This window comes from Battus philenor, unplaced genomic scaffold, assembly GCF_028537555.1.
Source record: "Battus philenor isolate CCGP_79_NKW_IND1 unplaced genomic scaffold, ilBatPhil1.0.hap1 SCAF_6, whole genome shotgun sequence".
In the NCBI taxonomy this organism is placed as follows: domain Eukaryota; kingdom Metazoa; phylum Arthropoda; class Insecta; order Lepidoptera; family Papilionidae; genus Battus; species Battus philenor.
In genome coordinates, this window is record NW_027181726.1 from 13,263,225 (window position 1) to 13,276,836 (window position 13,612).

At 34.1% G+C, this 13,612-nt stretch overlaps 1 protein-coding gene across 3 annotated transcripts in view; it reads right to left on the reverse strand.

Annotated features, from left to right (window-relative positions):
* Positions 1 to 13,612, reverse strand: part of LOC137930661 (rho GTPase-activating protein 23-like) — a 399,966-nt gene that overhangs the window by 227,998 nt on the left and 158,356 nt on the right. The window lies entirely within an intron of this gene.

Here is a 13,612-nt window from a genome sequence, read left to right on the forward strand (position 1 = left end):
TATAAAGCTGCTGAAACCGCTGTACTGAGCTTTAAGTATCCGCGGGAAGTATCGGTAGATCTGTTCTATCAGTGGCACTCATGTTTTCTTTTCCACAGTCAACACATTATCGCATTTACCTAAGTCGCGGAACAGCGGTTTCGATAGCACTATAAGCGAATATGTATTAGGGATTGTTAAAACACGTGATTCAGAAACTACATGCTCTGTAGTTAAACATGTGCTTGAACAGTTAGATAATAACTACATACATACACGTGTCGCGTTGAGTTTTAACTCCATTAAAATTGTACCTGGAAAGGCCAAATAGATTATTAATACAAAAATATTAACAATAAATCTTTAACACTATAAATTGAAATCATAAAACAACTAATATTTGTCAAGAAGTCTAACAACTGGAGATAAAATATATTTAGCTGTTTATATGTGTAATTACATGTTATATATCATTATAAACACGCCTAACCAATAAGTGAAAACTTCAATTAACAATAAAATAGGCATTTACTAGACCCGGGATTAATTTATTACCGTTCCAAGTAATAAACAGCGACCTTTTCCTCGCGAGCAACAATCTCGGCCGCTCCACGGGCTGTCGGCAACCCCGCTAACGAGGCACTGGGTTGTGCAACAAAAAGTGTAAACAGCGGGTCTTTAGCCTAACGCTTAACAGCCGGAAACTGAAGAATTATTCACGAGACGGCCGGGTCAGCCGTTACGTTCGGAACCGTAACCTTTAAGTTTAAAGGTACGGTCAAATATCTGTTTTGTGAACGCCAACAGTTGTTACGTGATCCGAGATCAGATAACCATTTATTTGCAATTAAAGCTCGAAACCATTCTATTTTTTCTTTGTATGCATACAGACAGTCCAACTTTATAAGAAGTGTGCGGGTTCGTTAAAATAAAATATTAAATATTTTCGTAATGTGAAGTACTAAATTAATACTTATTCTCTCTAAATATACCTTGCAATTGCTTGATCTTACTAACGTGCTACCGTAACCTCTGTACCGCACCTTAGGTGGGCGTGCGGCGAGACGGGAAGAGTATTGGCCGCTCCGTTGCGACGGTTCGCGCTCTTTTTTCCTCGGCCCCCAACTTGCCGCGTTTTCATTTTGCGTAATTTCGGTAGCACTATAGAGTTTTCTCAAATAAAATTCACTGCATAATTCAAGAGTTAAAATGCTCCAAATAATATAATTCTTTTAAATTTATGTCTACTAACATTAATCGAAATATTTAAGTTTTAATGCTAATAAATCACCTTAATATGGTATTTATAAAAGTGATTACTCCATCACACGTTGAAAGTACCATGTATGATTTCTTTTGTTATTGCTCAATGAAAAATCTTTGTTAATGTATTATATTGTTTGATTTTAAGTTCATTAATCACATTTATTAAAATTTTGTTTGAACGGCAAGATATCCTTTCGGAACGGATGTTGGATGACTAATAACTTTCTGCTAATATCGAAGTGCAATCTACCTCTCACTTGTCACTGGTAGCAGGATTGGACTACACGATTATTAACGTCAGCCAGCCGGCAAGTTTGTGTAAACATCGCTAAGAAGACTGCTTGGTCTTACAACGAGGGATTAATTGATGTTTATGCTAACTAACCTTTATATTCAAACTCATATTTTTATTAGTAGTTAAATATATACGTTCTATTCTTTATTGATAAGAGCTAGGGTTTTTTACTAACGACATACACAGTTTGGTTATAGATGTAAAAGCTTTAAAATGATGAACGTGTAGCTTATTTACTGTCAATTTAATATGTGCTCTCCAAAAATCAATGTTTTTAGAAATAACACACGATGTGATGATAATACAGTGAGAAGCGTTTTCTAAATAAGGATTACTACATATTAAAAATAATTACTGTTTATTATCTATTTATCTGTACAGTTTGTAGTGCCAAAAGTTATTGGCCTGTTACATTTTAATACATTTTAAGTGATCACTTTACACAGGTAATTGGAAATAGTTACGAAAGCTTTAAAGTTTTTTTGTTGATAAATAAGCTATACGTTCACCCCTTTAAAATTTTTGTACCTATAACCAATCACCCTGTATATTGTATTTCGTCTTAAGTAAAAAGTAAGTAGTGCTTGATCAGTGGCCATGGCAGCTGAGTTCGCAACTGGCCGCAACAAAGTCGTTCATGATTCATGAGAGAGGGCGGAAGCGATGAAAGCAAAGTGCCGGCACCCGTTTCATTATCTGAAGAAAATTTCCCAATCGCCATGAGCCGATAAACGTAAGCGATGACGAGGAATTGAACGATTAAGCGATTGCTTGACTAATAAATATCGTTTAAGCGAAATCGATTATAAGAGATGTATCCGACAGTTTACGACGGGACGTCAATAATTTCAGTTTGAAAGTTTCCGTATCGGGTGCAAGTAAATGAAATCATTAACTATTGTAATAAGTTTAACGTTATCGTTAACTCGACCTTTACTTAATGAATACTTAAAAACTTTTAATCAACTTGGAGACCGGTGAGTGGTAGTTATTTATGCATTTCAGAATAAATATCTTATTACACAATTTTTATAAAACAATAATCATGAACGTAAATGGCATTAATTATCAGTTTCTGTGCATCCGAGAATATACGCCTATTTTTTCTTGCTAAATAACATATAAGTCTTAAACTAATAAATATTACGTATACTATAGAATTATAAGATATTTTTGGTGGTGATTATCGCAATACCCCTGATACAGTAGTAGAGCAATTCATTTACATGTTACACCCGACAATGAACTTCGTTTGATGCTAAGTTATAAAGCCGTCCAATGGCCAGTATAGCATTACATAGCGCGTTGTATTACAAACGAGACCCTTGGGGTCGTGCGTCACCTTAAGACATGATATAAGGCTTGGGGAGATTTCTTTGTATTTAAGATATGACTTACTATTGGCAAAATAAATAGACCATTGTCTAACGGATTGGCAAGTTAAAGTGGCAGCGGAGAGGCAAAACAGGTAGCCGCTTGGGCTTTCAAGTTCTGGAGAAGATACTAGATTGGCAAGCGCCACGTAGCACGTCGGAAGTTGCCGGATACACGTCACTTCTTACAATTGTTTTGGAAATCGGACGTCATACTGCTTAAATGGCGATAATTAAATAAAACAGACGATGCCCCGGTACCCTAAGAGCTAACCGTCTGTATCCGAACATCGTTAACTCCGGCTCTAAACAATTTTATATCAACAACACCGCTAATGAATTTATTGTCTGCAGTGATTACGTAGCATCCGGAGTTATTTAACATGATGTCAAAAACATTTGTTTTAAAATTAATAATAAAAATCATTTATCATTTTATGGCTAAACAACTGTACTGTGTATTCGATGATTTGATATCGGTAATTTCCTCATAAAGCGATTCAGACGCGCCACTGGTTGCAGCAATCTGCAGCCTATAAGCGCCTGGACTCTAGGAGCATTTAACGAGTGTTACCCATTTCCTATTAACCTATTTAACCCTATTGTGCTATTACGCTGTTTATTTGTTAACAGATGTACTATAACTAAGCGATGACCTTCATTTCGTAATATTTTGGGATAAATTGGACCGGATTTTTATTGCGCAATGTAATTGTGAGATTATTTTAGCAACCGGACATCGGGTGAGATGCCGCTAACGCAATAGCATGTGGTCACCGTCTCCTAAAGACTTCTGAATCACCAAATAATCTTTCATCACAACTAAAAAAGATCATTCAATATAACGCGTGTGTCATCACAGTAAAGCATATTTTCAACGACATCAAATCGCTTTTTACGTAATCTGGATGTTTCCGCGTTAGTTCTACAATTCTCAGAACAATTTCTGATAGTGGGTTATCTGTGACTTCATGTGTCGTAAGAAGGGACTCTAATTATCGTTATGGTTGCTCTGTAACCGGGAATATATCTGTGGAAGGGTAGTAACCTATTGCGTAGCAATTTACTTTCCCGGGTTATAAACTTTTATGCTGAGACTCACAGAATACATCCATCCGTATGATACAATGATAGTCTAAAATTTTTTTTTTCCTGTTTTCGTTAGGTAAACACGTAAATGAAATTTCCAAGATAAATTGACGATGTACTGTATTTAATAATTAAGGTTGTCGGCGTGTATTTTGCTTTGATTGTTTAGACACTTTGTTGTACAAAATTGTAAGCGATTGTAGTTACATATGCGCTGGAAATTGTTTTAGAATAAATACATAAAACTCCGTAGTAGACATCGCCTGTAAAGCTCAACTTTTCCAATACCTTGCCGGTGCTCTTAGAAGTGTTCATGTTGCTGAATTTCCATTAATGGTATGGATAATAAGCACCAATACTAACTAAACTTTATTTAAGCTTGTATTTATTGCCTTTTAGCAAACGCTTTTTACGTATACCAAACGGTTTCGCAAATTTTAGCCGTATTCAAAGAAACTCGAAATTTTATAATTTGCAACAAACCAGGGACTTTACAAATTTATTAATGATAGGTGTTATAAGTAATTTCAAAATTGGTTAAAATATTTGTGTAACATTGTCTAAACCAGATTGTCATATCCGTTTCAAAGTTTAAACTAGATATACAGTTCAAGATGTTTAGTAATAAAGTAGAAACAGCTAAGCAGCATTACAACAACCCAATGTATTGTAATTGTTGTGGGCGAGTTCAAAACAAACTCGATTGAGACATCGATTTTATGGTCGGATAAATAGCTATTCTCTCGATTAAAATATCAAAGGCTGTGCTTTCTCCGTGATTGTATGCAAACTACTGTATCGTTTAAATAAACAATGTATGAATTTCTCCAAAGCGATCCGGCGTGCGAATCGCTTCCAAATATGTTTGTTGCGTTGGCGTTAAATGCCAACGATTTCGTTCCGACGACGCGATTCCACTTAAATAAGTGTAAATTCGTGTAAAGTTCGACATTCAAGGAAAGAAAGTTGGTTTGAGATGGAAATTCACCGCGGAGACTTGCGCTAAGGTAGATAAAATAGTATATATACTCAAACATTATTACAACATCTGTAATATTATGTAATTATTAAAAAAATATGTATATAATCTCTCATATACATTCTTACAAAATGAACGCCCCTATTTAAAAGTCGTGCTTTCTAAACAATGTGATAAATCAATCGACACTAGTATTAAAGGACGCTTCCTCAATAATGATGTAAATCACTTTGAAACAATTTCCTTCACGAAATAAATCAAAGTTTATAAAAGCTTAATGACGGCTTAAATATAAATTTATTACCAGTGGCAATATAACTTTTTACAATTAGCAATATATTTTTCATATTAATAAACTGTAAATAATGTTTTTAATGTAGAAGTGTACGAGAAAGTCTAGTAACTACGAATGAATTTTAAACTGATACTAATATTTTCACTAAAATAATCATGTAATCCCTATGACTTACTAGTACAGTTTTATTTCAAAAAGATCTTTGAATGAGTATCTTAGCTAGTCGGCTTAATACTTTACACAAGGCTGCAAAAATTACCCTTTTTTTTATTCCGCCCTTTGAGCATGTATAATAACGCTGCCGATGTTAGTGTATATCAAATATAATGAGACATTTTAATAAATTATTATTTATTACAGGATTGGCAGAAGGTATATAGTGCTAGGTTACATAGCGAGCTGAACAGTGCCGGGGCTTTAAGGTTCTGGAGTAGAGAAAACGACCCGATAAACCCTGGGTAGGATATCTACCGACAAAGTAGGCGGCTGATAAAACCCTTGACATAGGCCGTATGGAGCAGTCCCTATTGGAAATATATGTAGAAGACAATCGGACAATCGGATTTCACCCAGTCTGTTAGATCAGAAAATATGAAATGAAATATATTTTCAATTTTTGAGAGTCGTTTGCCAGTTAAGACATGATGGACACATCGGTGAAGGGATAAATAACACTCATTCATAGATCGCGCCACCAGGTCACACTGCGAATTAGAATTAATTGCAGAGACCAAAAGTGTCTCGTTATCCACGTCCAGCGTGACAGCGCGGGATACAGGAACAAAAGAAATACCTCGGCAATTTATACGGAGTGACACGACAAGAGAAAGCGCGGTCGTGACTGGGAGGGTCTGGCTATTCGGGACTTAAAAGTTGACTTTCTATTTAAAATTAACTTTTCGAGTAGCACTTATTATTGCTTAGCTTAGCAGTTAGTTTGCGCACTAATGATCATATTCTTTGAATTCTATCTGCGACACGACCAGATTATGAATTTTAAAACTATCACTGCTCTCTGACAATAAGGGGGAAAAATTTACCTATTAAAAATCCGAAAGATATGTGATTTACAGCAATCTGCACCGGGCTGCATGATTACAACGCGCACCGTCTCAAAGGACTGTGTGCAACAATAGGAACATTACGAAGTTAATAGCTGTTTAAATTATTCTGTAGCGCTTTTTATTTTTAGTATATACTCCTTGAAAGAAGCTAATTTTTAAGCCATAAAAATATCAAATTCTCTTAAATAAACCTCATTAATATATATTGAATTGTAACGTCTAAAATCTGTAAATATTTTATGAAATCTAAATTTTGACCTTAGTTAAATATTTTAGTCTCATTTTTTCACAGCTTTTATACTTTTCCAATCTTTCTTCTAAAAGTTTTTAAATTTGAATTACTATAATTTTAAAGGAGTATAAGAAACGTCGCGATGTGTGTTCCGAAGATACATACACAACACACTGGCAATTAGTGTCACGGATAGGAAAATCATATCCTACATTAAAGTACTAGTAGTGCGGGAGCATTTTGTTTCAATTTTAATGCCACCGTAAATATTACAATTCCAATCATAATTGCACGCACCGCTAGTGACTGCCACGTTTTGTTTTGAATAGAAAACATATACAATAATATAAATATTTCAAAGAATATCTATTGGGAAAATGAAGAAACCGTCTACACGCGGGCGTCGCCGCCGACCCGATCCACTCAATAACGTTTTGTCAAAGGCCATTAACATGCCCGTAGAATGTTGCTTTTTATGATACAAGCGTATTATTCATACACGCTCGCGTTGCCAAAGAAACGTCCCGCTATTTATTTCGACGTCATGAATAAAACATATTGCCAAAACTGTTCTGCGTCTCGATACCATTTTTAGCGACCAGTTCGATTGTTGCTCATTGAATCGCCTGCGCTGCTCATCCTTAACTTTATGGAAAAAGTTATGCTATGCCCGTTATACCGCAAACCGGCATGCTTAATACGATTGTTGCCGTTACATATGCATATGAAGCGTTTTTTAAAAACTTCTTCCGCATTAAAATCACTAAATAGCCTTGGTAATCCAACTTTAAAACTGCCATCCAAATCTTGAAATGTAAATATACAAAGCTGATCACGATAATCGGAACTACTGGTTACATTCGCCGCAATGAAGGTAAATAACGAAGCGTTCTTGAATCCTGCGCGAGTATGGCACTTTTTAAATCACACATTGAAAGTCTGCTAACAATGCGTTACTACCGAGTCTTTCCTATAAATAAGCGATGTCGGTTAGGTTCATACTAAATAAAAGTGTATTAATGTGTTTACTACCAAAACCGCTCAACTGCGCCTAAGGAGAGCCGAGAGAGGTGGGGGCAGAAGAAAAACACCATAAGCGCAGCCGCCGAGAGCTTTGACACCAGACTGACTCGCGGTATAGCTCGAAGGCGTGGTACAGCGGTTTCAATAGCATTACAAAACACTAAAACAATTCCATGTCATATGATTAATTTTAATTCCTAGTTGTGAGACGTCGGATGATAAACGAGGAGTTGAAGTCCCTCCGAAATATTTTAAAAGTAATCACCTCTGAAAGCCTACCTTTCTTTCAAAAGAATAAGGTACAACGCCATTGCATATGAAATACAGTAAACGTTTCACTATCGTATGACTGATATAAACACTGTAGTGGTAGCCAGCGCCAGACGACTTATTACAGTCCTTCTTCAAGTTATACCAATATGATATTTAATGGAATCAGGCGTTACCTTGCGGAAGTCCATCCTAAGTAAGAAAAAGACCAATATTTAGCCACTTCCGCACATGCTGCTCGCTGGCGGGCGGTGCACATTGTTGCACGACGACCACTGCTTGTGCGAAAGTGGCTAAATATTAGTCTTTTTCTAACTTATACTAATATGAGTTACAAAACATGAAAGATCTTAGATCACGAGTACCTCCAATCAAAGTGCAAGGAAAACCAATGCATTCGCATTCGAAATTATGTGGAATCGTACATCACCAACTCCGGGTACGTGCATTACCGACTGATGGCGATTTTATGCGAGTCGGACGAGTAATGGTCGCTCGTCAGTTAAATCGAGATGGACAAATTAAAATAACTTACGAAACTTGAAAGTTTATTACTGTTTAAGGTAGGAACGCAGGTCATTATATATAAAAAGGTTTTTAGGTCAATTTGCAGGTAATGGAACCTGTAGTTTTTGTTTAAGTTTTTACTGTATTTATTTAAGGTTTAAATTAATAGAAGTCAATTAAAAGGCAGATCGCTTTGTGTGGTCACTTCAATGAGCAGCATTTTACGTAATTTTATAAAATGCATTACGTATGTTTGTGTGTACTTATATATATATATATATATATATATATATATATATATATATATATATATTGCTTTTTGTGAAATAGACCTGTAATGTTATTTATTTATGAATAATGTCAATTATTATATTTTTAATATTTTTCGAAAACACACTAAACCTCTGACACCTTTTAAGGATAGTGGTCAATTGAAATTTAAATTCACAAATTCTTTATTCAATATAAGATGGATTACTGACCGTCAAAAACCTAAGAAGAACAGGCGAAAGAAACTTAGCGAGACTGTTTTTTTTAAAGAATACAAAAGTAAATACTCTAAACGGTATAGATTAAACACTATAATCAAATATGTTTTACCCGAGAGGAATGTTTCTAGAAATAATAGCCTAATAAACTTTTTTTTAAAAACAACCTTAAAAATTTGATGTGTATTTGACTACATGTCTGTATATTTCGTAATTGAATTAAACTTACTTCAATTACAACATTTGTTATGAGATAAGTCTTTTTGTGCCCCTTTTTACACTTTACACTTATTGCAAGAATAAATAAATAAACAGTAACAACAAAACCTGTGTCAAAATAAGGGCTTACATGAAAACGTTATCAGAATTTTTTTACGGTAGTGGTTAAATAATATGTAAGGTTACACCAAATGCATAGAATTTTGTTCCGTTTTAGGAAGATGAGTTAATTAAATTATGCTGGCTAACCTGATGTAATAGGTAGGTTATGGCGATTACTACGAAGTGTATATACTATTCCTCACTCCAGAAAAATACAGCATTCGACGAATGCATAACTTATTTGTCAGTAAATAGCTATAAAGCTCTTTATACAATCTTCAGTATAAAGTTATTACAACATAGATAGTATATAGAACATAGATCAATAACTTTCAGAATTGCCAGGAGTACAAAGTCTGAAGTACAGAAAGTAAAGAATAATTAATTTTAATATAATATATAGTAATCACACTTTCTATAATGCTTTTTCTTACTATATTATCATTACGTTATTGTGTGTATATATCATATACGACATTGGGTGTACCGTATATCATTTGTGAAAGGAGCTATAGATTTACTACTTCAAAGCTTTTACGCCTTTAACCCATCATCCTGTACGTAACAGATGTAACTAAATAATTAGATGTAAACTAACACATAACACTTTTCGACCTGAGCCCAAATAGCTTATTTGTTATAAATTAAGGTAATTGTCTACAAACGGATTGTTCCCGAGAATAACAGAACACAGTTCGTTAATTAACGAGTTAGGTAAGAGGCTGTTTCGCTTGACAAAATGTTATTTCTCTCTGCAAAGGGGCTCGTAACTGAATTAGAGAACAAGCGGTTGCGCAAAGCAAGCTTTACTAACCCTGCGAGAACTAAAGACCCTTCTATTATAAGTCGCTATGAGGTGAACTATAATTTAATTAGTAGAAATAAAAGATTATTTTATGTACATTGCAATGTCTACTATATAAAATTTAATTATGTGTATTATTTTAATTAAACTAACGTAGTGGTAGTTCCGAGATATAACTTTGTTTTTAAAACGCACTGTAGAAATTACTAGTTTAAAAATGTGACGAATTATTTCGAAGTTAAAGTACCTGTAGCAGAACAGATGAAACATTTCGCTTCCCGATTTTTAACATAGGAACAGACATCATTTATTAAAAAAAATACTGATACATCTGTCGGAGATATGGCTTGATAGTGTCTTTAGAAAGAATGATGTCAGCAACTGTGATATCACTGTCATTATTTCAGTGATTGCAACACATTTCTAATACAACACAGATTCGGAAAATCTTATCACATTCCATGCTATTTGGGGCCTATACAACCCCCGCTGCACTTTCCGTTCAGGCCATTTGCAGTTCATTGAGAAACAAAGGATTCTTAAAAAATGAACTGCAGGGTCGAATATAGACAATTTTACATCACGTATACGCGTACGTAATGCATATTAAAATTTATAACTTTTTCCGCTAATTATAGCAGCAGTGAAAAAGTGTGAAGCATACGTCTCAAAAGACTTTTTTAAATATTTAAAGTATGGGTCGTATACGCTCCACACGGCCTGAATAGAAAATCTTCAAAAATTGCTATGGCACGAAACGTGTTATATTAATTTTGTAACAAGCTCTTCAGAGATCAATAAATTCAAAAAAATCAGACTTTGTGCCGAAACGCGTCAATGCATCATCACCTATATACACCAAAAAGGAACTTTCTATGTTCTTCTTCCCTGAATGTTTGCTGTTAATTATCAGATGTTAACAGAATATATCTATACTAGAATAAAAACTTGCAAATCGATTACACCATATTACAATGCGTTGGCGAACATAAATTAAAATTTTTGTTATTTTTCAAAGAAACAAAACTCTTCAATTGTAATGATTTTAATCAGTTTTTTCTTTAGTGTAACACTCCTTCGTCTAAATAATACTTGTAAAAAATGTATACCTTACGATAAACAGATGACCTTACCTCTATATATAAAATACATTACACCTTTTTTGTAACACATAATTTTTTTTAACACAGCTCTCACGAAAAAAATGTAGAATTAAGTTATATACTAAATTTGTAGCAGATTTTATAAAATAATTGTTAAAAACAATAAAAAGGATAATCTACAGTACAAAAACAATAAAAAGTTTAGCACAGTCAATTAAACATAAATGAAATGTACACACAATATATGGTCGGATCCGTATAGCGTTCATAAACTGTAATAGCGTATCATTAAGAAAATTCACCTCGGCTCATTCTCAGTACGTGTTCATGATAGATGTGCGATTTATGCAATTTGTCGATGATGATATTACAATAAAACTAATTGCTTATTCGGAATGGCTTTACATTTGTTTTTTAATATTTTTTTAAAGAATCTGGAAAAAAATAATAAGAAATCAAATAGGGAATGAGGAGTTCCGTAGATAAATGAAAATAAACGACATGCCCCAGTGGACTGGCATGCTGAATTAGCATTGGACCAAATGACGCGCAGAACAGATAGCCGCTGGGTCCATTATATTCTAGAGAGATGTTGACAGGCGACGTTGTAAAATCATTAAAAATCGCAGAATGAGGAGCTGATAGAGGCAGGTCTATGTATAATAGTGAACGTACTGCAGTTGAAACTATGGTGATGATGGTGAAAGAAATTAATAAAAAACCGGTTTCAGTATATGCAGATTTACTCTTAAAGACCTTACTTGTTGTACCTTTTACTTAAGAAGAAAGTGTAAAACATGCCATCATGTTGATAAATGATAGCATGTATTCATGTTCAATACACACGATAGCATGTATGAATGTAATATCAAATAATGTTCGCCCATCGCATGATCAAATCACATAATCGAATCATATTTAGTTAATAATTATGATGACAAAAATTATGGATCCGTATGACAAATGTTCATTAACTGGTTAAAAAAATCTTAAGGAAGACCTAAAATAACCTTGTGCAAATCATTTATGGTAAAGTGAGTCATATAAATAATTCAAACAATATTACCGATTAAATCTGCAACCATAATATCGATATCGACTGGTATTATTTCCTCGTAAATAAAAAAAAAATTGATAAGCCTTAAAAATCGTGTAGCAAAATAACAATGGCAGTCACGATCTTTTATTAAATTATTACGATTATACCTAAGTAACATTATCGAATAGCCAACTTAACAGCGAGGGTGACCTTATAAAATTCTTATATAGTCCGCATGCCACACCGCGAAAAGCCTTATCTTTTAATTCATAAGGCATTACATTTTTTTTAGTCAATGTTTGCCTTGAACGGATACTAGGTGTAATTGATGATATTATCTCGTATGGATATTATTAAAAAATAAGAGAAGCTTCATGTATTATTAATTGAAACCGATCTAATAAAAATGATAGGAAGCAAAAATACACGACAGTAAGCAAAAAAAAAATTTGAATAAAACGTAAGGTTAGTTTAAAACTTCAGTCCTGCGATTTTGGCAAAGGATTAAAATTTCCTATTGCACAAGTCGATTAAAAAGAACTTTCGGGACTAGCTGGCTGCACTAATTTTAATTAAAAAGGTTATATTCTTCAAAAGATATTCTTCAAAAAAAAATAAAGGCATTGTAGTGATAGACTTCGCTTTCTACTGTATGTTGAATAAAGATTTTTTGATATAGAATTTATTTTATTTCCTGTATTACTAACTCAACCCTTTTGTCAAATATGCTATATAGTGTTGCTGTATATAAACCTATGTATCTTGTGGTAAATCTGTTTATAATTATTTACGCATTTATGTCACCGTCGATAGAAGTCAACGAGCGACGGCGCGTGCTCATAGCAGATGCAACTTGACGTATCCTTGCGGACGGCGAGTGGGCCTCGGTCGCAGGTGGGCTCCCCGCCGCCGGGCCGAGAGTAACGCGATCCGACAAGCGATTATAAAATTAATACAGATTACTATTACAAGAGAGGCGGACTTCAAAGTTTAAAGTTCCTTGTCCCTGCGAGGACATCAGGTGCGTGTAGCTCTGCATTATAAGATTTATATCGATGTAATTATTAACAATCAATATTTACGACATGTTAAAAACAACTGCCTCGTTTGAATGGTATTTTTATATCAAAAATCTCGTTTCAGGGAAGGGTGCACTCCGCGGGAAATGATGCCGTCCTGACAATACTTGGAATGTTGATTTAATACTCGCATTTGAAATGAAAAGTATGTTTTATATTAAATAGTAATTTTGCAGCCTCCTGTAGCTTTTGCAGATTCCTATCTAATTTGTACGAATATTTATTTTAAAATTCTCTCGTCTCTTCTCTCAATAGTGAAATTGATTTTCTTAAACTATTAGCCATATAAATTACTCATCTCATATAAATCAATAAACTATTAGCCAAGCTATATATAAATGTCTCATGTAAATCAAATAGATTACATATACTTAACGCAAGAGCTTATAATTTAAAGACCTTTTG